This window comes from Bidens hawaiensis, unplaced genomic scaffold (assembly GCF_021521415.1).
Source record: "Bidens hawaiensis isolate Kalapana, Puna unplaced genomic scaffold, B.hawaiensis_p1.1 tig00022290_1, whole genome shotgun sequence".
In the NCBI taxonomy this organism is placed as follows: domain Eukaryota; kingdom Viridiplantae; phylum Streptophyta; class Magnoliopsida; order Asterales; family Asteraceae; genus Bidens; species Bidens hawaiensis.
In genome coordinates, this window is record NW_027493458.1 from 300,329 (window position 1) to 316,226 (window position 15,898).

The 15,898-nt window shown below is 37.8% G+C and overlaps 1 non-coding gene across 1 annotated transcript; it reads left to right on the forward strand.

Annotated features, from left to right (window-relative positions):
• The first annotated feature begins 395 nt into the window (after positions 1–395).
• Positions 396–504, forward strand: LOC143565150 (small nucleolar RNA R71). The gene has a single exon (XR_013141006.1). It is a non-coding gene; the product is annotated as a small nucleolar RNA R71 (small nucleolar RNA).
• The last annotated feature ends 15,394 nt before the right edge of the window (positions 505–15,898 follow it).

The window sequence follows — 15,898 nt, forward strand, 5'->3', positions numbered from 1 at the left end:
GTAACGAAAATTTGGATGATTTCTCAACCCGGGGTGGTAAGTGTTCGGATTCATGTTATAATTTCTACCACCTCCCCCTTGACCTTGGATCGCGTTTACCTCCTCCACTAGTTCTTGACCCACCGTACAAGCATCTGATGCATGACCTGATCCACCACAATTATTACATACATCATATATATGATTTGTAGTTTGCACCCCTCAATCTTCTACGACATGTACTTGCGGTCTTCCAATTTCCGGCCTTGCTCTTCTTGCGGATTTATTCCAAAAACGCCCGGTCATCTTGCTCATAATTAGTACCAAATGTACCATTTGTAATCGACATCAAATCCCGCTCATCTTTTGTGTTCAACCCCTCATGAAAAGCATTCAATAGTTACCAAAGAAGAGTAATACCATGATGAGGACAATTCTTGATCATCATGTTAAATCGCTCAAATGCTTCATGACACATCTCACCAGATTGTTGTTGAAAATTTCTCAAACTCCTTTTTGCATCATTAGTCTTTTGAGCCGTGAAAAACTCTACCAAAAACCTTTGTTGCATCTTGGCTCAACTATAAATCAACGCGAAAGGCAATGTAGAAAACCAACTTTTTGCCTTATCTTCCAATGAAAATTGAAAAATGACCAACTTAACATCATCCAATGAGAAACCTTGACCCCCAATCATGTTGCAAATAGAGTCATATGCCTCCAAGTGAAAGTAAGGTTCTCCCGTTGGCAAATGTGACACTCGTTAATTTCAGGTTAACTCCATTAATCCGAACTCCGTTAATTCAAACTTAAGATCACACAAACAGTAACGCATATCTCATTACATTTAAATTAGGGTTTAAATGACGCATGACAATCACTACACTAGTAGTCTTTCGGAATTTCACCGAAACACACACGAGTCGACTCAAACCGTTGGTGAAAATACGATAAATATTATAAACAAGTACTTGGTATAATTACGTGTTACGTTTATATGTGTACATTTGTGCTTGTATGTATAACATAATATTATGGATGTAATTGACAAGTTATGCTAGAATTAAACTAAACTAGAAGTTTAGGGTGCAATGTGTAACTTGTAATATATTTAACTAATTATATAAACAACTTATTATCAAACCCTAACCCTTTCTCCCTCCCTCCCTCTTGATCGACGGCTGCCCCCCTCCCCCTCTCTTCTTGTCGACCGCAAGCACACACAACACACACATACAAGTATTATTCAAGCTTGGATTGAAGGGTTAAAGTACTAACTAGGTAATTAAACACTTCTTTAATCCATTCTATTAACTTGGTTGCATGGTTTAACATGATAATCATAAACCCTATGTGTATTATATATGTTGTTTGTTGATGAATTAGGGTTACATGCATGATTGTTAGTCATAGGTTAATTGTATGTTGAGTTTTAATGAAAACTGATGCTGGACAGATTCTTGAATTCGTTTTTAAATGGCTGTAACTTGATGTTAATATTGTATTTGGACGTGATTGTTGATTCTATGATGTAGTAGGTCGAGTCTAGTTTCTAAAAGGTCTGAACTTGTAATATTTGGACGTGTAAAAGTTAGTTTTTATTATTTTACAAATCTGTTGTGCAAGTCTGATTCGGGAAGCCTGCTGGTAGGCTGTTTTGCGATTAAGATATCTCATAAACGACAAGACCATGTTAGGTTTCTATAGAATTTATAAACTTAGTTAACCATTTAACTAGTCACAATTAAGGCGGAAGCGTGATATATACAAACTAAAACATATGAACAACCTAGTTTATTCATTTCAAGATTACCAATAATCTATTTACTAGAAACCCGAAGCAAGGATCAAATGATACGGGAATAACTAAACTATCAAAGCATATAAAACACTTACAATCTTAACCCTTTAAGAGTTTAGTGATGGTTGAAGAAGATGATGATGAATGCAAGACTTTCAAAGGAAAACCCTCAAACGGAATATACCCCGAGCCTCCAACACGCACCGAGCTATGCTAGGAAGCTTGAACACGAAAAACCCGAGACCCGAACTTTCCCTTCTTTGGCCGTGAGCTAGAGAGAAAAGAAAGAAAGGGTGTGTTTTTTGAAAAGGTTACTTGAAAGTGTTGTAAGTATTGATCATTATATTTACATGCACACTCTTGATTAGATGTTTATACAAGTCCATACTCCATCTATGTTTGCATGTTGACAATTTTGACCAAGTGAGTGGGGTGTGGGGCCCACCCAAAATCGGCCCCAACATATTTTATTTATTTATTTATTTATTTTTTTTTTTTTTATGTTATATATTTTATACTTTATAAAATATATAAACACCCCATCTTTTATAAACCATTTTATAAAAGAATACATAGTTAAATAATCATTCCAATTATTTAAATAAATAAATTAACCAATTAATTATTTAATACTTTCAAGTAATTATTCAGAAACCCGTTTTTCTGAATGTGTCGTGTTCTGTATTTGTCTTAAAGATCTTATCTTAACAAATACATAATTGGTGTGTGTCTAACTCGTTATTGGGTATGACCCGACTTGGATCAAACATAACTAGCCACATTAACTTAATTATGTGTCTCGGGCATACGATATTCCAACAATCTCCCACTTGCACGAGACTCATAGGAAGTTAATGCTAATGGTGAATACCGCCTAACAACAGGTCACCACCCCTAGTGTGTTTGACTAAGTGCCATTCAATAACATCATCCCCTTCAAGTCCATACTTGATATGATATAGGTAAGTCTTATCATTATTTCCCTTTGTTACTAGATGTCCTGTCAAATCGGAGAGACACAGATTGATCATTCTCTCAATGATTTAACTTAACAGGCCTTAGACATCTAAACTCTCAACACATAAGAGGAACAAATCCCATCTTGACTGCATACATCCTTGTTGACATCTCGTATGATATCTGAGCTCTTTCTTTTATGTCATCGTGTTACCGAAAAACAAAGAAGAGAGTCAAGTTATCAGACTTGATGAAAAGTCAGATCCAATATGCATCTCAGGTCAAAGGACACAATGATACTCGCCTTTACTCAAGGATTACTTATGATCAGTTGCACTAACTCCATGCAGTGATCCTCGAGAGCGGATCATGTCCAATATTTGTATCCCACAAATATCTATGAACCTTGGTGACAAACCTATGCCTTATATTCATCACATGAATATCAACCAATCCGGGTTCATAATAGTCTTACCTTCATACTTGTTCCCACAAGCATGATCGACTACGGACGTTTAGAACAACATAAGTCATTCATGGATTAAACATGCAAAAATAGAACATAACTCATTTAATAATTAAAACTTAATTAATTTCATGAGATACCCATTACATTCGTTCTTAAACAAACACTAAACACGGATTAAATCCACTCACTAGAATACCGAAGTCCTAATGCACAAACATGACCCTCATGCTTTGGCCTATCGAGGAGCTTCGTGAGTGGGTCCGCAATATTTTGATCGGTATGAACTTTATGAATACATATTTTTCTCTTTTCAACTTCATCCCTTATGTAGTTGAATCTGCGCTCAATGTGCCTCGTTTTCTGATGAGCACGAGGCTCCTTGATCTGTGCAATAGCACCCTCATTGTCACAGAATATCTCTAGGGGCTCCTGAATGGAAGAGATAATCCCTAGATCCATGATGAACTTTTTCATCCATGCAGCCTCTTGGGCTGCCATTGAAGCGGCGATGTACTCAGATTCTGTAGTGGATAACGCGACAACATCCTGCTTCGAACTCTTCCAAGAGACAGCGCCTCCATTTAAGATGAAAACATATCCCGACTGTGACCGAGAATCATCTCGGTCAGTTTGGAAACTCGCATCCACGTAACCCTTTACGACGAGTTCCTCCTCACCAGACCCATATATTAAAAACATATCCTTAGTCCTTCTAAGGTATTTTAATATATTCTTGACAGCCATCCAATGACTGTCACCTGGGTTGTGCTGGTATCTACTTGTTATGCTTAAAGCATACGAGACATCCGGTCTAGTGCACATCATTGCATACATAATAGATCCTATTGCCGAAGCATAAGGAACATGCTTCATCCTATCCTGCTCTTCCTTAGAGCTAGGACTTTGGGATGAGCTTAATACGGTTCCTCTAGGAATAGGCACCAAACCTTTCTTAGAGTTTTCCATCCTAAACCTCTTTAGGATTTTATCAATGTACGCACTTTGATTGAGTCCGATCAATTTCCTTTGTCTATCCCTATAGACTTTTATTCCCAAGATATATGTCGCTTCTCCAAGATCCTTAATTGAGAAACGACTACTTAACCACGTTTTAACGTTTTCCATACTTGGTATATCATTTCCAAATAAAAGTATATCATCGACATACAAAATAAGGAAAATGATTATACTCCCACTAGCCCATTTATACACACATGCCTCATCACCGTTTTGGACGAAACCAAACGCTTTGATTTCTTCATTAAAACGATGATTCCACATCCGTGATGCTTGTTTCAATCCGTAGATTGATTTCCTTAACTTACAAACTTTATCAGGATTAGATGGATCGACAAAACCTTCAGGCTGAACCATATGGACATCTTCCTCAAGATATCCATTTAGAAAAGCGGTCTTGACATCCATTTGCCATATCTCATAATCAAAATGAGCTGCAATGGCAAACAATATCCTGATCGACTTAAGCATCGCGACTGGCGAGAAGGTTTCATCATAATCAATCCCTTGAGTTTGCGTGAAACCTTTTGCGACAAGTCGAGCTTTGTAAGTATCTAAATTTCCATGCATATCGGTCTTCTTTTTGAAGACCCACTTACATCCAACCAGTTTGGAGTTAAGTGGACGATCAACCAATTCCCAAACTTGGTTATCGTGCATGGATTGCATCTCGGCGCTCATGGCTTCAAGCCATTTGTCACAATCAGGTTGTGACATAGCATCTTTGTAGGAGATCGGTTCATCCGAATCAATCAAGTAGCAATCATCCACAAGAAATCCATATCTCTTGGGAGGTTGACTAACCCTACTAGATCTGCGAGCAACGTGCGTATGATCAACCATTTGATCATCTTCAACATCCTCGTGTTGAAAGCTAGTATCGACCAACTGTGTATCATCCAGTGATTCTTGAACCTCTTCAAGTTCCACTCTCTTTTCACTAGGTCCTTCCATAAGGAACCTAGTTTCTAAGAAGTATCCTTTGCGTGAAACAAACACTCTTTGTTCACTAGGATCATAGAATATATATCCTATATCATCCTTTGGGTATCCTATGAAGACACACCTGATGGATCGAGCCTCAAGCTTATTTGGGGTGTCACGTTTAACATAAACTATGCATCCCCATATCCTTAAATATGAAAAGGATGGAACCTTTCCATGCCACACTTCATAGGGTATTCGATCCACCTTTTTGGTCGGGGCCATATTCAAAATACGAGCCGCTGTGAGTAGCGCATATCCCCAAAATGATGGCGGTAGTGAGCTTCGTGCCATCATTGATCGAACCATGTCCAACAGTGTTCGATTCCTCCTCTCGGATACTCTGTTATGTTGAGGAGTTCCAGGAGGAGTGAGCTGTGAAATAATTCCACAATCTCTAAGATGACTTTGAAAGGTATCACTTAGGTATTCGCCTCCTCTATCGGAGCGGAGTACCTTGATTGTTCGGTTGAGCTGATTTTGCACTTCATTTTGAAATTCTTTGAACATTTCAAAGGCTTCATGTTTGTGTTTCATTAGATAAACATACCCATATCGACTAAAATCGTCGGTAAAGGTAATGAAGTACCTTTCACTACTCCTACTAGTTGGCTTGAAAGGTCCGCATACATCCGTATGTATGATACCTAACAAATCCTTAGCCCTTTCATTTGTACCTTTGAAAGGCTCTTTGGTCATCTTGCCTTGAATACAAGATTCACACTCATCAAACGAACCTAACTCGTTTGTTTTCAAAAGACCATTCTTTTGGAGAGTGTTTATACGATTCTTGTTTATGTGTCCAAGGCGACAATGCCAAATGTAGGAATCACTCAAACCCTTTTTGAGTCTTTTAGTAGAAGTTTGATATAATGAGCTATTTGAGGTATTATCATGAACCAATTCATAAATACCGTTGTTTGGTACAGCTTTAAAATAAAAGATACCATTAGATGACACATGCATTTCCGATCCTACAAATTTAAAGTCAAAGTTACATTGTCTAAGAAGGTGCACAGAAATAATGTTCCTAGTCAAACTAGGAGCATACAAAACATTTTTTAAAACAACTTCCAAACCACTTGGAAGTGATAAAGTGAAGTCTCCTCTAGCGACCACGTGTACTCTTGCACCGTTGCCCATGAAAAGATTCACTTCGCCCTTCTTCAAGTCTTCATTCCTTTTGAACCCCTGCAACCAATTGCAAATATGAGTTCCACATCCGGTATCCAATACCCATGTGTTAGAAGAAATAAGATTTAGCTCAACATTAATCATAAAGACATTACCCGAGGTATGCGCCGCATTCCTCTTGTCTTTTAGCTCTTTTAGGTAGACCGGGCAATTGCGTTTCCAGTGTCCGGTCTCCCCACAACCAAAACAAGGATCATCCTTATGACCCCTTGGTTCCACAACCTTTTGTTTCTTTGCCATAACCGGTGATTTGCCCTTACCCTTAAGATGCATAGGGGGACCCTTCCTTTTAGCTACCTTAGCCTTAAGATTGGGTTGAGATCGATTCTTGGATCTACCTTCATTGATTGCAAACACGGGTAAAACCCTTTTGCCCATGCTCGCCTCGGCTGTTTTAAGCATTGAGTGAAGTTCTCCAATGGTTTTGTCCCACCCGTTCATGTTATAATTTAACACGAAAGTGTCGAACCTTTTCGACAAAGAGTTAAGGATCAAATCCGTTGCTAACTCATTTGAGATGGGACAATTGAGCTTAGTGAGCCGATCAATATAACTTTTCATCTTAAGTACATAAGATGAAACTGGTTGACTATCATCCATTCTACATGCATGTAAGGCTCGAACCGTTTCGAACCTTTCAACCCTCGATTGCTTAAGGAACATTTCCTTAAGTTGAGTAATCATGTCGTACGCATTATGGTTTTCGAAATCCTTTTGGATTTCGGGAATCATAGTCGCCAACATGAGGCATGACACTTGAATGGAATCTTCCGAGAGTTTGACCCAATTCATATATTCGACCTCACTTCCCTCTTCCGGTTCTTCGGGGATTTGTGTTTCCAAAACATGATATAATCTTTCTTGTTTTAGAACAATCCTTAAATTTCGGAACCAATCCGAAAAGTTATTGTGGTTAAGACGGTCTTTAGCGAGAATAGATCGGAGAGATACGTTTTGGACGTTAGGGATAATGTTGTCGTCGACGTGTGTGGCCATCTGCAGAATTTTAAATAAGTTCATTTTAGTGTTTTAACCTTTTAATTATTAATACCCTTTTATATATACCAAATATAATTAATAATTAAAATCTAGAATCCAACGATAAACCCGACTCCGGTTAGGTGACCTTTTTCCCTTTGTCGGTTTATCAAGGTAGTTATTCATAACAATTGCAAACCCTTTTGCAACTTCTAGAATTTATGGGACCGGTTCGAAATCATATTTCGTGTTGGCATGTTTATCCCATCAACACCCATTAGACCCCATGCTTGGGTGACCCTCTTCACATGGTTCTAATTTAAGTCGTCCTACTTGTATCAACTTGTAATATTAACATACAAATGGTTAGGTGACCTTTTTCCCATTTATATGCCAATATTACCTTAACATGTTAATTTACTCTATGCGGTTAGGTGACCTTTTTCCCACTAAGAGCTTACTAATATGTTAAGTGTTATACAAAAGGATGGTGTTTAACTTATTATCCTTAATTTTAAAGGGATTTTTAGTTTTAATAATTCTAGATATAAAACTTTAAATCATGTTCTAACATGCATTTAGAAACATGATTTTGAAACCATTTTCAAAACTAATTTATAATAAAACCATTTTTATTATGGGCGTGAGACGGCTAGTTAATAATTCCATTTTATTAAACTACGTGTCACGTAATTACCGATAATTATTAGAACCCGTTTTATGCTTTGTTAATTAATTCTATGTGACGGAGTTGATATCCTAATATCTAACAACCACACAATCAAACAATCAATCAACAAGCATACACACAATATATACTAGACACGAGCCACTAAGTTAGACCACACTTGTTAGCCGAAACAAGTGTGTGTCTTAGGTCCAATCCTAAGGGACACATGACACATGGATGTTGTAGCTCCCACTCGATCCCGCATCCAAATGCTTCGAGCATCTTCTTCAACCTTGTTGTGATCCATTGGGCTTGAACTTGGGCCTTAGCTTCCATAAGCTTCCACTTGGGCTCAATTGGTGGGCTTAGGTCCTTTTGGGCTTGAATCCCTTAATGGGCTTGTGAAACCCATTATGACCATACCCGGCCCAATTAGGCCCAAACTTCCAACTTTGCAATCTTCTTTAATTTTACAAAATTAAATGTCCTAATACATTTTTTCTATAAAATAAAGATATTACAAATTACCTATTTATTACATGCCCATATGAATAAATAATTACAAAATAGCCCCTAATTAATTATTACAAACCGATACTTTGAATAATAAATTACAATCACAACCATCAATCACAAACAAAACATCCATTTGGTCTACGGCTCGGTCTAGTACTAACAAACATAACCCGATATGTCATAGGAACCCGTTCCAAAACCCCTTGCCTTTATCGGGCCTAGCCCAACCCATTTGGGCTCGACCCAATAACAAGATTATGGGCCTCGGCCCAATTAAAAAACTGCTTGGGCTCGGCCCAAACAAAATTACATGGGCTCGGCCCAAATGACTTACATGGGCTCGGCCCAAATAAAACTTATGGGCCCGGCCCAATAACAAAAATGGGCTTCGGCCCAAATTTCACCCGAAATGGGCTTCGGCCCATTAGCCCGGTTTTTATATTTTATTTTTTTTTTTTTTTGAACTTAGCCAAAAACGATAGCAAGATTAAATACAAAAATATCATGCATGTTAATTTTTGTATAAAATCTTTCAAGGGGAAAATAAAAACCGAGAACCCGAAGCTTAGTATCCCGTATCCCGGCTCTTGATGCCATTTGTTAGGTTTCTATAGAATTTATAAACTTAGTTAACCATTTAACTAGTCACAATTAAGGCGGAAGCGTGATATATACAAACTAAAACATATGAACAACCTAGTTTATTCATTTCAAGATTACCAATAATCTATTTACTAGAAACCCGAAGCAAGGATCAAATGATACGGGAATAACTAAACTATCAAAGCATATAAAACACTTACAATCTTAACCCTTTAAGAGTTTAGTGATGGTTGAAGAAGATGATGATGAATGCAAGACTTTCAAAGGAAAACCCTCAAACGGAATATACCCCGAGCCTCCAACACGCACCGAGCTATGCTAGGAAGCTTGAACACGAAAAACCCGAGACCCGAACTTTCCCTTCTTTGGCCGTGAGCTAGAGAGAAAAGAAAGAAAGGGTGTGTTTTTTGAAAAGGTTACTTGAAAGTGTTGTAAGTATTGATCATTATATTTACATGCACACTCTTGATTAGATGTTTATACAAGTCCATACTCCATCTATGTTTGCATGTTGACAATTTTGACCAAGTGAGTGGGGTGTGGGGCCCACCCAAAATCGGCCCCAACATATTTTATTTATTTATTTATTTATTTATTTTTTTTTATGTTATATATTTTATACTTTATAAAATATATAAACACCCCATCTTTTATAAACCATTTTATAAAAGAATACATAGTTAAATAATCATTCCAATTATTTAAATAAATAAATTAACCAATTAATTATTTAATACTTTCAAGTAATTATTCAGAAACCCGTTTTTCTGAATGTGTCGTGTTCTGTATTTGTCTTAAAGATCTTATCTTAACAAATACATAATTGGTGTGTGTCTAACTCGTTATTGGGTATGACCCGACTTGGATCAAACATAACTAGCCACATTAACTTAATTATGTGTCTCGGGCATACGATATTCCAACAGACCAATGGGTTGATTCCACTTATGGAAGTTAATATTTTGAGTTAGGAATCTACCCCAATTGTTCTTGCATTAATTGGATTTTCCATGTAACGGGAATAACAAATAACAATCTGTTGCGCATGATAATGACTATTGTGTGTTTACTGTGATGTTTTGATCATTGTGAGAAAAACGTATATGATAAAAATATAATAAAAATAGTTTTAGAAACCTAACTCAAGTTTTCTTCTGTGATGTTTTTTGGTGATTTATTGGACATGTATTGATTTATTAAATAGAGTAATCTTGTCGAGTAAAAATCTGCCTGGATAAATTAGCTGCTGAATTACTTAAGTTAACTTGAAAAGTATATAGTTGATCGATTTTTGCTATGTGCATGACTTAATTGCCCATGTGAGAGTTAGTTTACTAGTAATGTACAATAGTAACACTTGACACAATATTTGTTCACGCATGTAGCTTATCACCAACGTGTTTGTCGAGTCGCACTTATTTCACAAACGAAACACGAAACGTATCTCATGCACAAGTTGTAAGGCCCCGAACCCGGTAGCCCTACTTTCGCGTCGGATTTACTCATAAACACAGTTCTTCAAATCAGAGTTTATTAAAACTTTTCGCGGAATATAAAACATCAATCATTTGTTACAAAACATTAAATCTTTTCTTTGATACCATAACACAAAACTTTATATTTAAAACATCTTTACTTATTTCTTCAGATGCCAGCCGTTCAATCCATGCCGTGTGTCATCCTCATGCTAACTCTATAATCAGCTCACCTGCGTGCATACTAAAAGTCAGCTACGCTGAGTGAGTTCTAGTTAATCATACAATACCATACGATACCTTATTACATACATACGTACTTAACCTCATAACTTTCTTTCATACACACATAAGTACTCATACCTTCATTCTTACTTACATACTTTCTTTCTTACTTACATACTTTCTTTACATTCATAATCATACGTTTTAAAGAGCCTTTCGCCCTATAACCTCACAGATATTATAAGGGTCTGGTCCCTAACATCACAGATATTATAAGGGTCTGGTCCCTAACATCACAGATATTATGAGGGCCTGGTCCCTATCCTCACAGATATTGTAAGGGTCTGGTCCCTAACATCACAGATATTATAAGGGTCTGGTCCCTAACATCACAGATATTATAAGGGTCTGGTCCCTAACATCACAGATATTATGAGGGTCTGGTCCCTATCCTCACATATATTGTAAGGGTCTGGTCCCTAACATCACAGATATTATGAGGGTCTGGTCCCTAACATCACAGATATTATAAGGGTCTGGTCCCTTGTTTGCGAATATTAGTAGGGTTCGATTCCCTCTTCGTTACCATACAACCATACATCATACCTCGAGTATTATTAGGGCTCGGTACCCTTTTCGTAACCATACAACCATACAACCGTCATTTCCTTCTTTTATTAACTTTATTACGTTCATACACATAAACATACATATCATACTTACCATATTTATAACGTTACAACCTGACAGTACGTGCAATATCCGAAGATCGTTCGCGTACCATCAAGCAATCATTCATACATATCACATATATCACATATGGCATACACTTATCACTTAGGATAAATGTATTAACAACACATCAAGTATGCACACAGCCCCGAAAACATAACAAGGAATGGGGCTAGAAACTCACCTGAACTCTGCTTCTTTTTCTGATAGCTGTAAATCCCTTCCTTAACTGAGCTCGGTTGACTGTACAAGTTACACGTATCAATACTCGTCTGATTTAATCTGGTGGCCTGGTATTTACTTTAACTTATCGCTTTCAATTTATTTCCTAAACGAACTTCACTTCAGGCGAAGTTAAACCTTGGGCGAACTTGGCTTCAGGCGAAGTTAAACCTTAGGCGAACTTGGCTTCAGGCGAAGTTAAACCTTAGGCGAACTTGGCTTCAGGCGAAGTTAAACCTTAGGCGAACTTGGCTTCAGGCGAAGTTAAACCTTAGGCGAACTTGGCCGTAGGCGAAGTTATCCTTAGGCGAACTTGGCTTCAGGCGAAGTTAAACCTTAGGCGAACTTGGCTTCAGGCGAAGTTAAACCTTAGGCGAACTTGGCCGTAGGCGAAGTTATCCTTAGGCGAACTTGGCTTCAGGCGAAGTTAAACCTTAGGCGAAGTTACGCTTGAAGGCGAAGTTCATCAGGCGAACTTAATCTTGCAGGCGAAGTTATCGTGCTGCAGATCTGTTTGCCCATAAATCCTTCGTTTCTTAGCCAAATAACTCGATTTTGGTACCCACGGAATCGTATGATCGGCGCCTACAAATCCCAACCATCAAATCGGCCTAAAATCGACGTTTTAGGGGTCCGATTTGGGCAGTTTGGGTTTCGGGTCCGGTTAACCCATCCAATCCTAACCATTTACAGTAATATAAGCTTTGTGGATTTGTTCTTACCTTACCAACTCAGATCTACCAACAAAATCTCGGGTCTCGGCTCCGAATCTTGATCGGTTAGAATGTGTGTGTATGTGTGTGTTAGGAGTTTTAGGGTGTAGGGTGAGAATGAAGATATTTGGGGTTTAGGGGATATTTATATCCCTTAAATCCCATTCTCATTTAACCCATCTCAAATAATCCAAGTCCACAACCCGCATCCATTACCCAACACTAGCCCGATTCATACCAACTCCTATTCTGTTATTTATTTCCTGATAACCCGAGTAAACTTTCCCTCTATTATTAAGTAATATAATTAATATTATCTTGAAATTTCGGGATGTTACACAAGTTTTATGTGGCGAGTCTAGGGACTCACTCTTAGTATAAATACTTAGAAAATCTCATTTTTGTTTTTAGAGCACTAGTGAGGATTTTCTGTGACGCACGCCTCTCTCGGATTCTTTTGTTATCTTCGCAAACAGTGAGTTTCACGGCCGCTTTTACTCTTTTTAACGATTTTATTAGGGGGATATAACATACTCCAATAACATAGATTTTGTTAGTTACTATATATCACTTGTAAGGCTAAGTGGCAAACAAACCAACAAAAGTCCTTCATAACATCGAACCGGTTAATATTTGGATAATAGCGAGTCACTATTGAGTAGTACTACTGGGTTTGACAAACCCCACCCAACTCTAAACTCGACTGTAGGTTGAGTGGGTGTAATCTTGGCTAACACATTACCATGGTCGTGGTTGACATGGTGGCAAGGCAATTGATAAACAGTCAGCTTCAGTGTCGAACACTTAGTAATACATGCTTGATAAGTTAGCTACCTATTGATATATAATTGACTTAACACTACCTGGTAATGCAAACGAAAAGGCAAACGCTTTAATTATTTAAACCTGTGAACTCATCAACCCTTGTGTTGTCACTTTTAGTATTTTTATTCTCAGGTAGCCGAGGCGAGCGCGCGGTATAGGACATGCATCCGCTAAACACCATTGCTTTAAAACCTTCTTTTAATTTTTATCTTGATAACTTTATGTGTCCTGCGTGGCCCAACTTGTTGGTTTACAATTTACGCTTCCGCATTTCATTTAAGACTTGATATCTTTTTGGTTTTGAAAACTTTAAATATAGTGTTTGATTATAACTAATGATTCTGATCCTGTTAGTTCACACCCTCTGACGGTAAAACTCCATTAATGGATTTTGAGGGTGTGACACCAAACCTTTATACTTTGGAGTGAGTTGTTTCTAACCTCAAATGTTCTTCCTTGTTGATTATGAGGAATAACCACCAGAGAAGGCTTATTAGTGATGATATGCCAAAAATGTGCTTCAATTCCCCTTATAGTTTCCAATTATGTCTTCTTGGTACCCCCAATGGTACTCTTGGTTGGCCCATTTGCCTATGCATGGGCCTTAGAGGTGCAAATTGTTGAAGCGGTGGTTGGGGCATTTGTTGAAACTGTTGTTCTTGTTGTTGCCCTTGTGGAGGAACTTGTTGTGAAATAACTTGTGGTGGTTGTTGAACTTGTTGTTGAACAACCGGTGCCGGGTGTTGCCATTGAGCATAAGCAAAATTCCCTTGATTCCCCATTTGATTTCCATCACCTCTCATGTAATCCTTCCTCTTAATAACCCTCGAACTCCCTTTCAAACCCATCACCATAACCATTACCTTGTGTTCTCAAAGATTGCATAAAAGGCGGTGGTTGATATTGAAATATTAATTGAGGTTCTTGTTAGTATGGAGGTGGTTGGTATTGTTGGGATGATGATTGACCGAAATTAGAAAGAGATGGGAAATTGGTGGTAATGTTAATGAAGTTTGGTATGTGTATTGAGTACTTGTGGGTAGGGGTGTGCAAATTTCGGGTTACCCGTATAAAACCCGATATTTGACCCGAAGACAACCGAAACCCGACCCGTATTTATGACTTTCGGGTGCCCGTCGGTTCTAGGTTTTAGTTTACCCCGGTCTCGGGTCGGTTTTCGGTCCTTACCTGAGTCAGCCCGACTTTTCAAGACCCGGCCCGAATAGTTGCCTGTGAGCCTCCATTATCCATATAAACACCATATTTGCATAACACTGAATGTTCCCTGCTCTGTAAAGAACATCATCTTATGTACAATTTTAAAGATCACTCTTTTCACCATTTTCTTTTTCTTCAAACTAGCATATGCAGATGAACTTCATATTCTTCGTAAAGGCTTAAAGAAAAAGTTATGTAAAGGTAGAGGGAAGAGAGAGAGAGTGAGGACTGAGCTAGATGAGAAAAAAAATTATTAAGTGTTATATAGGGAAGATTAAAAGCAGCTTGCTCTCTTTTGTCCATCTAGAAAATGTAGTCGTAAATTTGAATTATAAATAAAGTTAATTAATTATAACTATTTATTGATATCCAACCAGTTTAAAACTAGATTGAAGTGACTAGTTCTTTAGTTTTACATTACAACTATAAATTATATTTTCTTTATATTTTTTTATTAAAAATATGCTTTTGTTGATATCAAAGCTATGTGTGGGTCCCTGAAGGAGAATCAAAGAGTTACAACCATCCTTTTTATCTCTTTCTTTATCTCATCATCTCTCCTCTAATCTACATGATTTTAATTTCTTCTTCTAGCATGTTTACATTGAAGACTTATTTTAGAATAAAGATCAAACATAATGTTTATAATCAAAGGCAATCACTCATCTCTCTTCTCTCTTTTATTTGCGATTTTCCAAGCAAAAATTTAAAACCATCGCAACTTGCAAAACCAGTAACAAAGCTTTCATAAATCGATATAGCTTTATCTTCTTCTCCTTATCGTTCCCTTCTAGTCTTCTCCTAATGGGTGTAAAGCATATAGAAGAAGGAAATTTCGGTTTTTGACCGCAAACCCGAAGAACCGAACCCTAGAATACCCGATACCCAGAATTATGTGCATGTCCAATTTTCGGTTATTGATTTTCCATGTGTTTTGGTCTCGGGTCAGGTCGGGTTTAACCCGGGTCGGTCCCGGTTAATTGAAATGCACAGCCCTACTTGTGGGCACAGCTGTGTAGGTTGGTTTCACTTCACTTGATAAAGTAGGTATGGTAGTAGAATTTTGTGGAGGCGGAATTGGTGGAGGTGTGGTTGGAAATCTTTGACCAGTAGTGGGAGGCGGTGAATCCATTGTGTTGCTCAATGTAGTAGGAGAACCAAAAAGTTTATTCTCCCGAAGTAGGACTCCGTTTCTTCTAAGCGTTCGTTCAATTTCGTGATCAAAAACTAGTGGTGATGACCTATTAGAGCCTCTAGTCTGCATACACCTGTAAGTACTTGCACACTAATACAACTAGCGTAAACCCGAAAATAACAAAC